Raw genomic sequence first — 12,753 nt, 5'->3', positions numbered from 1 at the left:
TTTTTTTACTAAAGGGTAGTTCAATATTAGTTTTAGGTGCAACATAGTAATTCAGTAATTATATGCACGATCGCCACAGTCAGTGTAGTCACCCTCTGCACCATACAAACTTAGTACAATATTGACTATATTCCATGAGCATTTCATGCTTATGACTTTGTTTTATAACTGGAAGTTTGTACCTCTTAATACCCTTCATCTATTTCACTCATTCTCCATACCTTACTCCCTTCTGACAATCCAGAGTTTGTTCTCTGTATTTATGAGTCTATTTCTGCTTTTTTCTTTGCTTGCTTTGGTTTTTAGATTCCACATATGAGAGAAATCATGTAGTATTTATTTTTCCCTCTCTGACTTATTTCACTTAGTGGAATACCCTTTAGGTCCATCCATGTTGTTGCAAATGGCAAGGTTTCATTCTTTCTTAGGACTGAGTAATACTGCATTGTATATATATGTACAACATCTTCTTCATCCTTTCATCTATTGATGGACACATTGATTGCTTCACTATCTTGGTTGTTGTAAATAATGCCACAGAATGGATAGACACATATATCTTTTTGAATTAGTGTTTTTGTTGTCTTCAGGTAAATGCCCAAAAGTTGAAATATGGGTTGTATGGTCTTTGTATATTTAATTCTTTGAGGAAATTCTGTACCATTGCGCACAGTGGCTGCACCAGTTTGAATTTCTGCCGCCAGTGCGTGAGGGCTACTTTTTCTCCACATCCTCACCAGCACTTGTTATTTCTTGTCTGAGACCAGCTATTCTGACAGGTGTGAGCCAATATCTCATTATGGCTTTGATTTGCATTTCCCTGATGATTAGTCATATTGAGGATCTTTTTTTTTTTTTTCCAACGTTTTTTATTTATTTTTGGGACAGAGAGAGACAGAGCATGAACGGGGGAGGGGCAGAGAGAGAGGGAGACACAGAATCGGAAACAGGCTCCAGGCTCCGAGCCATCAGCCCAGAGCCTGACGCGGGGCTCGAACTCACGGACCGCGAGATCGTGACCTGGCTGAAGTTGGACGCTTAACCGACTGCGCCACCCAGGTGCCCTTGAGGATCTTTTAATGTGTCTGTTGGCCATCTGGAGTCTCCTTTAAAAAATATTCAGGTCCTCTTCCTATTTTCATTGGATTTTTTTGGTGTTAAATTGTATGAATTCTTACTATATTTTGGATATTATCCCCTTATCAGATACATCATTTGCAAATATCTTCTCCCACTTAGTAGGCTGCCTTTTTGTTTTGTTGATGATTTTCTTCACTGTGCAAAAGCCTTTCATGTTGGAATAGTTCCAATACTTTAATTTTGTTTTTGTTCCCTGTGCCTGAGGAGACATGTATAGAAAAATGTTTCTGAGGCCAGTGTCTAAGAGATTACTGCCTATGTTTTGTTTTAAGAGTTTCATGGTTTCAGGTCTCATATTTATGTTTTTGAATCTATTTTGAGTTTCTTTTTGTGTATAGCATAACAGAGTGATCCAGTTTCATTCTTCTGCATGTAGATGTCCATTTTTCCCAACATCATTATTAAACTGACTAATGTATATTCTTCTTTTGTATTTTCCAAAGTCCTTTGTCACAGATGAATTAACCATAAAACTATGGGTTTATTTCTGGGCTCTGTATCCTGTTCTCTTGATCTATGTGTCTTTTTTTTTTCTCTTTTAATTACTTTAGCTTTGCAGTATATTTTGAAATCTGGAATTGGGAGACCTCTGGTTTTGTTCTTCCTTCTCAAGATTGCTTTGGCTATTCAGGGTGTTTTTTGCTCCCTACAAATATTAGGATTATTGTTCTAGTTATGTGAAAAATGCCCTTGGTATTTTGATAAGGATTGGATTGAATCTTTAGATTACTATGGGGTTGTATGGACATTTTAATGATATTCTTTCAGTCGATGAGCATGATAGAGCTTTCCATTTCTTTCTGTCATTTTCAGTTTCTTTCATTAATTACTTACAGATTTCAAATGGCAGGTCTTTCACCTGCTTGGTTAAATTTATTGTTAGGTATTTTATTATTGATGCAATTGTAAATAGAATTGTTTTCTTAGTTTTTCTTTCTTCCACTTTGTTATTACTGTATATAAATGCAACAGATTTCTCTTTAGTAATGTTCTATCCTGCAACATTACTTAATTCATTTTGTAGTTCTAACAGTGCTTTTGGTGTGGACTTCAGGGACTTCTGTATAGATCATGTCATTTGCAAAGAGTGACAGTTTTACTTCCTCCATATAATTTTTTTTTGTCTGATTGCTGAAGCTGAGATTTGTAGTACTATGCTGGATAAAACTGGCGACATTGGATATACTTGTCTCATTCCTGATGTTGGTGGAGAAGCTTTCTTCTTTTCACCATAGAGTATGATGTTAGCTGTGGGTTTTTCGTATGTGGCCTTTAATATGTATAGGAATATTCCCTTTAAACTCACTTTTTTGAGAGTTATTATTAAGTGCTGTTGAATTTTGTCAAAAGCTTTATCTACATCTGTTGATATGATCATAAGATTTTTGTTCTTCATGGTATTAAGTGGTATATCATGTATGTTGATTGGTGGATATGGAACCATCCTTGCATCCCTGTAATAATTGATTATGGCGAATGATCCTTAATGTATTATTTATTTGGTTTGATAATGTTGAGGATTTTTGTGTCTATGTTCATCAGAGACATTGGCCTGTAATTTTCTTTTCTAATAGTGCCTTTATCTGATTTTTGTACCTATATTTTGTTTAACAAGTTTTTGTGATGTTGCAGGCATCCTCTTCAGAGACTCTTGGCTTTTTTTTATCAAGTACATTATTTTAGGTCGTCAAAATGAAGATATTTGGAAAGCTGGGCGATGAAAAATTACTTACTAAATTCTAATAACTTAGTTATTTTTAATGCATTTATTTAAAACACTACATATAAATAGTGTTTATGGATATATCTTACAATTAGTGGTAGCTTGTTAACCTTAGTTAAAAATAGGTTTGTGTGATGTTTATAGAACCCATGATTTTGACAAAACAAGACTGTATCAAAACTTTCTAGTGTGGCTGAAAATCCGTATTGTAAAACTGTATGTCATAGTCCTAAAGTATACAGTTGTTTGGCAGAAGTTAAAAAACAATGTGAAGATCAAGCCCGACAAAGGGCTTATTTTGACTTTGTAGCATATGTGCACAAATCCATGTTTATCCTCTGGAAGCAGGCAAGGAACACTGTATTGAATTACAACAGAAAATGATATCCCATGGACTTTTGGGCGTGGGAATTTTTACAATTTTCCCTTCCTAGGTATTCTAGCTTCTAAAACAATAGACAAGTAGGGATCACTTCAGGATTCTGTATTCAGCTACAACTGTAACTTATTAAGTGTTCCTGACCAGCCAGCTCCTGAAGACATCTGCCTCCCCCACCCCTCTCTGACTTCTCTGTGTGGATATTCCCCTTCTCTCTCCCTCTCCCCCTCCCCCTCTTTCCCCTCACTTCTCTCCTTCCCTTCCCCTTCCTTTTCTCATCCCACTATATGGGTATATCTTCTAAGCATGGTGACATTTTGGGTGGTGGTTTGTGTAGCACAGTTACTATATAATGAATGATAATTTAGTTCTTTGGGATTTAGGAGTATGGTGCAAAATCTGAGAATCCAAACTTCTTCTGGAAACTACCTCTTGAAAATGCCCAAATGCAAAATATTGCTGATACCCTAATGTGATTTTAATGGTTAACAAGGCCTATTTGAGAAAGTAATGTTTAAAATCAGATATAAAACATGAGAACTAACCCCTATAAGGGGTGTAAGTATCTGTGTGTGCATGCATGTGCACATGCCAGTGTGTGAAAAGAATAGTTCAAGCAGATGAAACACCACTTGGGCAAAAGGCCTTGGGAGAGGGGAAGATTTTGTCCTAGGAACTGAGAGAAGACAAATAATTTATAAGAGAAGCTAAGCTTTATGACCTAGGCTGAATTAATTGAAGAGCATATCCTTGTAAAGAGGTGAGGACTGAAATCTTGGGGCATTTTCCCATCCTGAAACAGCCATACAAAGGGTTGGGAAATAACCCTGGTCCCAAGCAAGATGGTAACATGAATGAGAACGTGTATAAGATGGAGACCCCTCCCAAGTGCCACGCTCTCAAAAGGTGAACCAGCAAAAATTCCTCCTCATGAGAGGAAAAGGCAAGGGTATTCATTCTCATGGCTTTGGCTACGTATACAGGAGAAATACTAAGTCCATCTTTATACGTCATAACTTTTTGCCAATCCCTGTGTGGACTTAGGGTTCAAATTCACATCACCTGTGCAGTGAAAGACCCAGGCTGATAAATTGTTTTTAACTGGTTGTGGGTTAGTGGCACCTTGAGGTGCCAGGAATGATTTAAATTTTTTTCTGAAAGAACACGTCTTCAACTTAAGCTGAACTATTTTTGGTGTGTGTGTGTGTGTGTGTGTGGTGTGTTGTGTGTCAGGGGAGGAAAAGGGCAAAGGTAGTGGATGTTGTCTTCAGCAGCCCCTGTGGCACTTAGTAGGAAATATATCTACCACTTTCTATAACTATGTGTTCTATTCTTGTACTATGTGCATAAGCACCAGGTAAGTATGGGAGGTAGGAGGGTAGAATGGAGGCAGGGCCCTGGGAAAGCAATAGTGTATTTCCAGCCTGGTCTTCCATTGCCCCAGATCATAAGTTGTTGTCACCGTGTAAATTGGTAGAGAAGAGGGTAACAGTGGCTTGTCTAGGAAACAACATGATGTAAAGCTGGAGAGGCTAGTTGAAATGAACAAGTGAGTACATGGCCAAAAAGCAGAAACCTGCTGGGGAATCTAACATTTGAAGTTGTAAAGTTTTGTCTTTTTTGGCATCCACTTTTATCCAGTTTGATGTCCCTGACAATCTACACTATTGCTCTCTTTGAAACTGAGTGTAGCTGAGACAATGTTTAAATGTTTTGGAACTTTTATGCTCATAAATCGACCTGAATGTGGTTCTGGACTGTCCTTGCAAACACACATATACTGGTCTCCAGCAACAGAGTAAGGCTGAGTTCTCCAGGGATGTTTTCCTTTTCTCATCTCACACCCCCTCCCCAATAGCAGTAGCCACAACAAAATGACCACTTTTACCTTTAGTGGAGGAGAAAAAATGTCTTGGAAAAAAAACTGCCCGTGTTTAAATAGACAGGAAATCAGAGAAAGTTCCACTTCATTATTAACAGGACTAACCTTGGCTTCGGGAAGCAGTGGCCCTACTTCATTTTTAAAAATGGAATCTTTGAAGTGGCTTCTAGTAAAATTGGTGGTGGATGTGGAGTGGATATCATTTGCTTTAATTTGGGGCTTGAGAAACAGTTTACAGTGTTCTAAACTGGAAGTTAATATTAAGGCAAGGAGACATATAATAAGTGGAAACTTGGCCACAATTGTAGGAAACAAATGAGTTATAAATGGAACATCCCCCCTCAGTCTGGAAAGCACATACTAATCATGTAGTAGAAAGATCTTTCTTGGGTTCCCAGGTTTTATTGTGTGCTTTTATTACTTGAACATATGACTTATTCAAGTGTACATAATTGTATGCAAGTCAAGAACTCGTAATTATCAGATATTTAACATAGAGAAATAATTCTGAGACTATAGCTTTAAGTGTGGCATATTTATAACCACTCAAAATTGAAAGAGCAAGAAAATGAGGTGAGAAAACATGCAACATTTTAGTAATGGAAGAAATGTACATGGACCAATATACTTGTCTTAATTTTTTCTATAAAAAAAAATTAGTTTCACCTTTCTCATGTTCCCAAGTACCCGAGTAAAATGCCAATGAACAAATTATTTAATCTACTTAATATCAGACAGTTGGAGAGCCTATTTTTTTTCATTCAAATGATTTGTCTTCATAACTGGATACAAACACAATAAAACAAATGAGATCCAGTACCACAAATAACAGTACATGTTAATTGGTAGCATGGAGACAAAACAGAATAGGCAATATTTAGCTTTCTCCTAAAGAAATACTTTGTGTCTCTTTTCCTTAAACTTAATAGACTTTTAGTTAATGTGCCTTTCTTCATAATGTTTTCCATATGTTTATTATTCTCTTTTAGAAAAACCAAATTGTTTTCCTAATGTTTATATCAAAGCATTTTTTATATTAACTTTTGCTAAACCATATTTCAATGCTACCAAACAGCAAATATTTCTTTGTGCAATTTGTATTGGACGTTCTCAGGGAGAATTTCTGAAAATTCTAATCACTAGCCAGAGGAGTCTCTCTGTTGTCAGTTCTGTATCTATACAATGCATGCAATGATGTCTGCCTCCTGAAATTAGGCATACTTGATATGCAATGTAGAGTTTCTAGAACAATTGCCTTGGTAACACTGCATTTAATAGTTATTATAGTCATTGCAATTAAAACTAGTAACAGTAAAAATAACTTCTTACTCAGTTTATTTGTGAGCCAGGAAACAGAGTTGCATTACAAATACATGTAAATACATGTTACTCATTTTTTAACATCTATAAAGATCTAACTAGGGGCACCTGGGTAGCTCAATCGGTGAAATGTCTGACTTTGGCTCAGGTCATGATCTCAAGGTTCATGGGTTTGAGCCCCCATTGGGCTCTGTGTTGAAGGCTCAGTGCCTGAAGTCTGCTTCGGATTCTGTGTCTCCCTCTCCCTCTGCCCCTCCCCAACTTACCCTGTGTCTCAAAAAACAAACAAACAAAAACATTTACAAAATTAAAAAAAAAAAAGAACTAAATAGAATGAGCTAGAAAGAAAATTTTTAAAAGTGAAAATTTGATGCTCTTACAGAGGTGTTAAAAAAAAAAAAAAGTATCATTAGGGGCGCCTGGGTGGCTCAGTTGGTTGGGCGACCGACTTCAGCTCAGGTCATGATCTCGCAGTCCGTGAGTTCGAGCCCTGCGTCGGGCTCTGTGCTGACAGCTCAGAGCCTGGATCCTGTTTCAGATTCTGTGTCTCCCTCTCTCTCTGACCCTCCCCCATTCATTCTCTGTCTCTCTCTGTCTCAAAAATAAATAAACGTAAAAAGAAAATTAAAAAAAAAAGTATTAATTTTTAATAGATACTCATTTTATCAGACACTCTTGTAGATGTTAGATTTAGTTGTTAAAGTCTCTGAACAGTACTGCTATAAAGAAAATTGTCTTAGCTTAAATTCGTATTTTCAAATTTTTTTATGATAATCTTTTTTTCTACACAATAAACTTGTTCCATCACAGTATTCTGCTGGAAAATATTCTTATTGGAAGGTGAGATAATATATAAATTATCAAAAAATACATAAATAAAAGAGGACAAGAATTCCAGCAAAAGTTTAATGTCCACATTTCCAACGTGTAGAAGAAGGGCTCCTGGGCCATAAAAGTCAGTGTGCAAAAGATGAACAAAGTAGCTTCCTATATTTTTTTCAGCTGGTTGGATTGCTTTTATCAGTGATGAAAATGATTAAATATTTGAAAAAAATGTAGCTTGCTTTTGTTTACCATCAACATCTTTTTTTTTTTTTTAATTTTTTTTTTCAACGTTTATTCATTTTTGGGACAGAGAGAGACAGAGCATGAATGGGGGAGGGGCAGAGAGAGAGGGAGACACAGAATCGGAAACAGGCTCCAGGCTCCGAGCCATCGGCCCAGAGCCTGACGCGGGGCTCGAACTCACGGACCGCGAGATCGTGACCTGGCTGAAGTTGGACGCTTAACCGACTGCGCCACCCAGGCGCCCCACCATCAACATCTTTTTAAAAAAAATTTTTTTAATGTTCATTTGTTTTTGAGATAGAGACAGAGCATGAACGGGGAGTTCCAGAGAGAGAGGGAGGCACAGAATCTGAAGCAGGCTCCAGGCTCTGAGCTCGAACTCATGGACCGTGATATCATGACCTGAGCCTAAGTCGGACGCTTAACCGACTGAGCCACCCAGGCGCCCCCCACCATTTTTTTTTATTAATATAAACTTCTCTGTTGTTTTAGCAACAGGTGATCAATTAGTTTTTATTTTCAGAGATAATATAATTTTTATATATTTCTGGAGTTAGATGGCATTTTAAACTGGCATTCAATTAATACATAAAAATAACACATGAAATTCTGTAATATGCTAAAAATGCAAGTATTCAATCTTTATGCAATGGATTATGCTTAGATCATAAGCTTGAAGCTTACCAAGAAGGAAAATATGTCCAAAAATAGTCTGCCTCTTCTACAGCAACGCGTCCATGCTGATTAAATTGGTTATCAGTGCCTTTTTTTTTTACTTAGAAAACGTTCTGTGAGACAGTAAAAAGAACACTGAATTCATCAGAATATTTTGTTTCTAATTATGGTTTAGCTTTGCCAAAAAAAAAAAAAATCAACGTTTCCCCAACTATATCAGAACATTTAATTTACAGTTGCTTGACTCTCTGGGATAAAGGGGTATTGGTGGGGAACCACATTTATCCTTGAGATCTCCATTCCCACAAGTCACAACTTTGATGATCCAGGAAAATCCCTAATACCTATTAGTCAGTTAGACAATCTTTCTCGGGCCCCAGAGGCTGAGTAGGTTGGAGGTGCAGCCCTGGTGGAGAGCGGGTGTAAACAGAAAGGTAGACTCAAACACCATGCACCTTGGAGTAGAAAGTGGAGAGTGGATCTGCTTGATGTCTTTTCACGGCCCATGAGCCTGAATGTTGTGCTGTTTGTTTCATTTTCTTAAAATTACCTAGAGTTCTCCCAGTGGGTACTCCTTGTTTTCACTTAAGACTTTAAAACAACATGATGCTGAGACACACATTTTTCCCATAACGATAAAATATGATATTGAGAAAGACTCCTATTTTTCCAGATTCCCAATTCTTGATACATTAAAAAAAAAAAAAAAAAAAAAAGCTGTCACCCTGGAAGCTATCTCTTTATGAGGGTTTCTCTTTATGAAGGTATCTCATTCACAAAATTTTCATCAATTCGTAGCAGATATAGTTAATCAAAATATCTTGTTTGCTCTTCTTGGATATTTTGACTTTATTAGCATGATCATATTATTCCAAAAATGAGATTAACGCAAGTCTCTTTGTCTTCGCATCTGAGTGCACCAAGTAAGACAGAAATCCTGGGCCGTAGCTGTGATTTCATTTTCTTTGCACATAATCAAGTTTTGAATCAGGAGGACAGACTCACCCTGGTAAATTTTAGCGGCTTTTAAAAAATAACCATTTTTAGTTTAAAATGAATCCTTGTTGCATTTATCACCTTCAGGGAAAAAAATAACATCATCTGTTCATAAAATTATCTTCTTCCCGGTCTAGTCTTTGTTCTCTTTAGTACTTAACTTTGGCTTTTATATTATTATGGTGGCTGTTTGGGCCAGGATATGATATGATATTCTTTTCTTGGCATAACAGATGGAAATTTCAAAACTCACTACCTTTTCAAGCACCTCTCTTATTCATTCTGTAAATGTCTCATCTTATTGTTTTAATTTTGTTTCAATATCTTGTTTTCAACCAAGTACTCATCACTTCTCTCTCAACACATATGGTTTTAATTTGGAAATCTTGCTGTTTTGCCCTGTTTGTATAAAAACACATTCAGATTTTCATTTTCTAATTTCTTCCAAGTTTTTTTTCTCAATTTTTGTTGTCTTATGGAAGTTCATGTTTACAAGGAAACTTTATATACATATATATTCTTGCCACTGAATGTAATGTGAATACTTATTTTCCTTTAGAAATATTGGTTTGAAATTGATTAGTTTGGTATTAACATGAAGTATTATTCGCTTGACTGGTTTTTGGCCTACTGGAATGTAATCAGTTGATGGTTATATGCCCAGCACTAAAACCAAAACCAAAACCAAGTACACACACAAGCATACACACACACACACACACACACACACACAGAAAATTGGAACCACTGATAACACCAATAGCCAAAGTCAAGAATCCTTCCACTTTGTTGTTCAATCAACTGTCTCATATGTTACAGAGATTTCTAGTTCTGGGTTTGAACATAATGGGAGTAATATATGTTCCTAATATAGTTGTTAGATCACATTGTCTCATTTTTATAAAACTACTCACTTTAGAATACCAAACTTGTTTATGGTACTCTCTGTAAAGGTTAGATTCAAGAATAGTCAGGGTAGGAAGAGAAACTTAATAAAGTGCATGTCAAACATGGAATCCCAAACAAGAAGATAAAAGTTTTTTTTTCCCCCATTATTTATCAATTTCTTTAATGTAGAGCAGAATATAAAATGGAAATTATGGGTACCACAGTGACCATTTAGAATTATTTTATAATTAATTTTAAAATGCTCATTTAGCCAAAAACTTATCTACCTTGTATGTGACAATCTATTAGGTATGATAGATAATAGGAAGTAGTATAAAATACCATCACCTTACTCAATGTTTTCATCTCTCAAAATACTGAAATCATGTCAAATTGCTTAGGTAATGTTATTTTTACCTAGGTTACAAATTTAAGTTCTACAGACCTAATTTTTTAAAAATCTGTATAAATTACAATAATTAAGAATCAGGTTATGGGTACACATTTCTACTAAAGACTTCTCAAGTTTAGTAAAGATATTCTATGATTATCTTTTTATGATTTTGTTGAGATATAATTTACATACATTACTGCAAAGCTTCAGATATATAGCATAATGATTATACTTAAACATATTATGAAATTATTACTATGACAGGCTTAGTTAACAACTATCTCATACAGATATAATAAGAACAAGCTAAAACGGAAAACAAAAATTTCCATTGTTATGAGATTTACTCTAAATTTTATGATTTATTACTATATTATTTTCCATGTATCATACAGAAGTGGTATATTGTATATTACATGTTGTAAATTACATTCCCTGGTGTTTATCTTACAGCTGGAAGTTGGTATCTTTTGACCACTAGGCATCCATTCCCCTTCCCTCTACACTGGCCTCTGGTAACCAAAATTAGAATCTTGTTTTTTCTTAGTTTCGTGGGGTGTTTTGTTTTTAGAGTCCACATATATGTGAGATCATACAGCATTTTGTCTTTCTTTGTCTGACTTATTTCTCTTAGCATAGTGCTCTCAAGATCCATCTATGTTGGCAGGGTTGTCAGGATTTCCTCATGTTTTATGGCTGAATATTATTCCATTACGTGTATGTATGCCACAACTTCTTTTTCCATTTATCTGTCATTGAACATTTACATTATTTCCACATCTTGGCTATTGTAAATAATGCTGCACTGAACACGGAATGCACATATCTGTTCAAGATAGTGTTTTAGGTTTCCTTTGGGTATATTCCCAGAAGTGAAATTTTTGGGCCTTATAGTAGTTTTGTTTTTAATTTTTTTGAGGATTATCCATATTGTTTTCCATAGTGGCTATACCTGTTTACAATCCCAACAGTACATAAGAGTTCCCTTTTCTCCAGTCTTGCCAGCATTTGTTATCTCTTGTCTTTTTTGACGATGGCCATTGTACAGGTGTGAGGTGATAACTCATTATGGGTTTGATTTGCAATTCCCTAATGACTAGTGGTGTTGAGCATCTTTTCTTGTACCTGTCGATTATTTGTATATTATCTTTGGAAAAATGTCTATTCAGGTCTTTAGTCCTTTTTTTAATTGAATCATTTATTTTTAACTATTGAGTTATATGGGTTTTTATATTTTTATTAGATAATGTTTTGCTATTTTTTTCCCTGTTCCATATGTTGTCTTTTCACATTGTCAATTGTTTCTTTTGTGTGAAAACCCTTTTTAGTTTGATATAGTCCCACTTATTTATTTTTGGTTTTATTGTTTGTGTTGTAGGTGTCATTTCATCCTCCCCCCAAAAAAACGTTTGCTTTTATAGGAGCTTTTCCCTTATATTTTCTTCCAGGAGTTTCCTTGTCTCAGATCTTACATATCAAACTTTAATCTATTTTGAGTCAATTTTGTGAGAGAGTGAGGTAAGACAGAGATCTATCTTTTAGTCTTTTTTTTAAAAAAAATTAAAGTTTATTTATTTATGAGAGAAAGAGAGCATAAGTGGGAGGGGGCAGAGAGGGAGGGAGACACAGAATCTGAAGCAGGCTCCAGGCTCTGAGCTATCAGCACAGAGCCTGACCTGGGGCTTGAACTCACAAGCTGTGAGATCATGACCTGAGCTGAAATCAGATGCTCAACTGACTGAGCCACCCAGGTGTCCCTAGCTTTTATTCTTTTACATGTAAATACTCAGTTTTCTCAGCATCATTTACAGAAAAGACTATCATTTGTTCATTGAGTATTCTTGAATCCCTTGTCAAATATTAGTTGAAGAAGATACATGCTTGGTTTATTTTTGGTCTGTCAATTCTTTTCCACTAATCTCTGTGTCTCTTTTTATACCAGGGCCATACTGTTTTGATTTCTGCAGATTTATAGTACACTTTGAAACCAGAAAGTATGATGCCTTCTGCTTTGTTCTTTCTCAGGATTGCTTTGGCTATTAAGGGACTATAAATTTTGAATTGCTTTTTTCCTACTTCTATAAAAATGTCATTGGAACCTTGATAGGGAATTCATTGAATCTATAGATGGCTTTTTGTAGTGTTGACATTTTAACAATATTCTTCCAATGTATGAACACAGGATACTTACCATTTTTTTGTGTTTTCTTCAATTTATTTTGTCAATATCTCATAGTTTATAGAGGTTTTCCCCCTTTTTGTTTACATTTATTTCTAAGTATTTTATT

The 12,753-nt window shown here is 35.6% G+C and overlaps 1 protein-coding gene across 4 annotated transcripts in view; it reads left to right on the top strand.

Moving 5' to 3' along the window:
• HMGCLL1 (3-hydroxymethyl-3-methylglutaryl-CoA lyase L1) overlaps positions 1–12,753 on the top strand; it is a 193,777-nt gene that overhangs the window by 91,798 nt on the left and 89,226 nt on the right. The gene's annotated exons all lie outside the window — the stretch shown is intronic.

The sequence above is a fragment of the Neofelis nebulosa genome, chromosome 6 (genome assembly GCF_028018385.1).
Source record: "Neofelis nebulosa isolate mNeoNeb1 chromosome 6, mNeoNeb1.pri, whole genome shotgun sequence".
NCBI lineage: Eukaryota > Metazoa > Chordata > Mammalia > Carnivora > Felidae > Neofelis > Neofelis nebulosa.
This window is presented reverse-complemented; position numbering and strand designations above follow the sequence as displayed.